The sequence below is a fragment of the Rhinopithecus roxellana genome, chromosome 3 (genome assembly GCF_007565055.1).
Source record: "Rhinopithecus roxellana isolate Shanxi Qingling chromosome 3, ASM756505v1, whole genome shotgun sequence".
NCBI lineage: Eukaryota > Metazoa > Chordata > Mammalia > Primates > Cercopithecidae > Rhinopithecus > Rhinopithecus roxellana.
This window is the reverse complement of record NC_044551.1, coordinates 81,212,478-81,216,561: the sequence shown is the minus strand read 5'-3', so window position 1 is coordinate 81,216,561 and position 4,084 is coordinate 81,212,478. Positions and strand designations below refer to the sequence as shown.

General features: G+C 34.3%; 1 pseudogene; it reads right to left on the bottom strand.

The window, feature by feature from the left end:
- Positions 1 to 503: 503 nt before the first annotated feature.
- Positions 504 to 1,817, bottom strand: LOC104667930 (annotated as a pseudogene).
- Between the last annotated feature and the right edge of the window lie 2,267 nt (positions 1,818 to 4,084).

The following is a 4,084-nucleotide window of genomic DNA, read 5'->3' as shown; positions in this document are numbered from 1 at the left end:
CCTTAAATGTAGCCCGTTCACTTCCCATATATAAAAATGACCAAACACATAAATAAATACACACACAAACACATTCAGGAAAATTAACATTATGCTACACACACACACACACAAAGTACACATGTATTTATTTATTACTTAATAAAAATAAGTACATAAATAAACAAGAACAACAACGTAAATAAAATCAAGCAACATTAATACCATTTAGTTTCACATACTACTTTCCAAACCAACCGTAGACTCTATGGTAATTTTATTCCACATTTCATTTTCGAATAATGCTTAAATTACATGAGTTTTTGTGAATCTCTAGGAAGAGAGACTATTTTAAATAAACCTCAATCAATCCTTGGAAATTAGCATAAGTGATTTAATTCATTTCTGTGTCTTTAAACTTGGAACAAATACTAGCAATTATATTAACATTTCTGCAGTGAAACACAGATTGTCACACTAAGTGACATAAATTAAGATTCTAAAGCGTCTCATGTTAATTCAGGTCAGGTCTTGCCACCAAATGAATTCAGATTAGGTCTCATTTTGCTCACAAAGCAGGTAATGTTTCCATCCATTCTTATGTATTTTAGATCATGTCTGGCAACTTCATATTCAGTGAGCTCTGTATTTGTGCGTTTTCACACTACTGTATATTACCTGAGACAAGGTAATTTATAAAAGACAGAAAAGAAAGAGGTTTATAGTTCTGCATAGCTGGGGAGGCCTCAGGAAACTGACAATCATGTCAGTAGGTGAAGGCGAAGCAAGACATTTCTTATATAGTGGCAAGAGAGAAAGAAGGAGGAAGTGCCACACTTTTAAGTCATCAGATCTCCTGAGAACTCACTCACTATCACAAAACAGCATGGGGTAGCCCCGGCCCCCAGGATTCAATCACCTCCCACCAAGTCCCTTCCTTGACACGTGGGGATTACAATTTGAGATAAGATTTGGGTGAAGTCACAGAACCAAACCATATCAGGCTCATTCCTGATGTTACCATAGCAGATATGTCCTGTTGTCAGAATCCTGCATTGTCATGACAGTTTACGTTGGCATTAAAGCAGACAACTTGTCTTTCTCAAATTTCACCAGAGGGATTCACTATCACCTGAGTAGCATCAACTTTTAGGAAGAGATTATACAGTTTCTTAATTTTATCTGCAACCTGGTTTTTCAAAGACCCAAGGGAGCCTAGATTTTCTGCCATCTGCTGAACTCTGAACTCAGCTGTCCTTTATCCCTTGAAAAATGTGCTCCTTAAAAATAAATTCTGAATTTGAAGCATCCACCTCTTCAATGTCAATGGCCCCGGGGGCCTGCCCACCAGCATGGGGCCATTGCAGGACCTGTCCATCAGAATCACCAGGTAAGTTTTTCTGGAAGTGTCCAAGGTTTCAGTAACCATCAGCTTATTAACTTTCACATCCTCTTTTGGAGTTTGGTTTATTGCCCCAAACATACCCAATCATGTTTAGCCAGCTTTCCCACAACTTTAGGTTCTTTTGTTAAGTGAACACCTCCTTTCAAACCACAATTGAAGACACCCTTTCCTTTTCCTCCAGCTAAGATCTGGGCTTTTAATTAAAACAATTTATTTTGCTTTTAGTCTCTTGGCAACCTCAAGTGCTTCATTCACAGTGTCTGCTACAAAGAATATTTGAACTCTGACTCTGTTGTCAGACATCAGTTTCTCGCTCTGGTGTTCCTTGAGGGTCTGCCGTCTTCTGGAAGTTAATTGAAGTGCCTGGACCTGGCTACCAAGATCCAGAGTGGAGCGCTAGGTCTCTCAGAAGTTTCCTGGCTTGCACGCTACCAGGAGAATGTCATTTTAAACAGAAATCCCGAAGTGGGGTATTGTGACTTGGATTATTATTTTTAGTTCTCATAGATGAGTGCTCTCTAGATATTAGCTTTTATTATTTGGATTATCTTATATACTAATTATTCCTTAATTAAAACTATGAGTGCTATACAGAGAGTGAAATTGATAAATTCACTCTCTAAAATATATCTATGTATAAAATATATAGTTAAATATGTATTTATTTAAAGGGCTTGACTGAAATAGTGTTATAGCTATTATTACAATTAGAATGTATATTTCTTTATTTCATATAGTAATAACACTAGTATACTATCACCATCCTCTTCACAAAAACCTGAAAAATTACGACCCAAGGTCAAAGCTAATAGTGAGTTTTGCTGCTGGAAACAAAGTATTGTATGTTAAAAAATACTTTCTCTTAAAGAATGTAGTGAGCTTCCAAGTATTCCGTTCCCAGTAAAATCCAAGAATGTATTTTGCAAATAACAGGAGTCAAATATGAGGATTGGTTCATATCTCAGTGTGGAATTCCTCTTTGAAAAACGTGGTACCGCTTTTTTGTCTGAATGTTATTATTGTTATATTAAGTATGTAGGCAAAAGCACCAATTAAAATCTAGTTCCCTTATCAAAAAATCAGCTTTCATGACACTTGCTCTCTTAATGGCCAATACATTACATAATATTTTTCTGATAAACAGAATATATTGTGACTATATATGCTTTGATATTGTTTATTCAGAGTCCTTATTTATAAAAAGTTGGCATATTATCAGTTGCCACCAATCTGTGAAACATCAATTCCTATTACCATCCTCAAGCTGGACCTATATTTTCCATGTCCAAAAATAGAAGACATTTGGAATGACATTGAAAGATCTACTAGGTATCAATTTAGCATTAGTGTGTCTAACTGGAGCACCTATTCTTCAATAACACATATTGAGGCTAAAAGATTATCTAAGAGATAGTAATTTAACCCCTAGGAATTATTCTAGTGGTAATTATTTCAGGTTCAATGGGACCCTGGTGGAAAAGCCACTTTTGTCCAGGAATTATTTTTTAGTTCCTCTGCTTGTATATCTCATCAAAAATAAAATATTTAAAATTTGATTTAGTTAAACAATTATTTACAGGAATTAATCTAAGAGATTTTCCATGTGGCTAAGGGAGAAATGAATGCTTTAAGTTGAATGGCTCACTGTAGTAATAAAGACATTATTACATTATTTGATTATGAATAAAAACACAGTTATAATTGGGTTCAAGGTATCATATAGAGAAGATTATCTCTAATAAATCAGAAACTAATTATATGTCTTTTAATCTATGATATAATTGTTAATTACCAGGAAGCAAAAATTAGCTATGCCTTGTAATTATTAGATTTTGAGATAAATAATATGATTTTACAATTTGCAATGGATATTGGAAGACCATAGTCTAGACCGGTATATAGACAAGAAATATAAGCTTAAAATTTTATATATATATATATATATATATATACGTATATAATATATATAATATAATACGATATTATATATATAATATATATAATATATATAATATATATATATCAAGATAGCTGTTATACTGGACATTAAACTCAGAATTCTCATTTGCAATCTTCTTACGTTCTCAGGCCTAATTGTGGCTTACCCTGTTAGATACTAATTATACATGAGGAAAAAAAAAAATAGGCTTAGAGTGTTTAGTAACTTGACAAGTTTTCTCAGTAGTATAGCAGAGGACTGATGCTCTTGAGAGAGGTTTGCCTTAGTAGCCCTGATTCCAAGTTGGTGGACTTGATGTTACATTTTACTCTTGCTTACTCAGAGCTTCCAAACTGCTTCTCTCCCGAACATATCAATCCTTTGGGAATCTAAAACTCCTTAAATTTTAGCTTTCTTAGTTTTTCACTCCTTCTTTTTTTTTTTTAAGAATGCATATACGTTTGCCTGTTTCCACACTTTGCACATATCAGATTTTTCCAGTTCTATGTCCTATTTCATCCCAGCTGACAATTAGAAATTATGAATTCAGTCTCTAAAATAACAATCTTCATTTTAACTCTTCAGATTATTCTTGACCACTCTCTACCCTGTTATTTACCCCAGGAAGCTGATATATGTGTATTACATCAATGGGCTGCCTTGACTTTTTCTAAGAAGTGCTGCCACAAAGGAATCCAACATTGGCAGGAAAGAGAAGGGTGAGATGAGGATGTTTAACCCTTGACTGCCTCCTGGCCAAG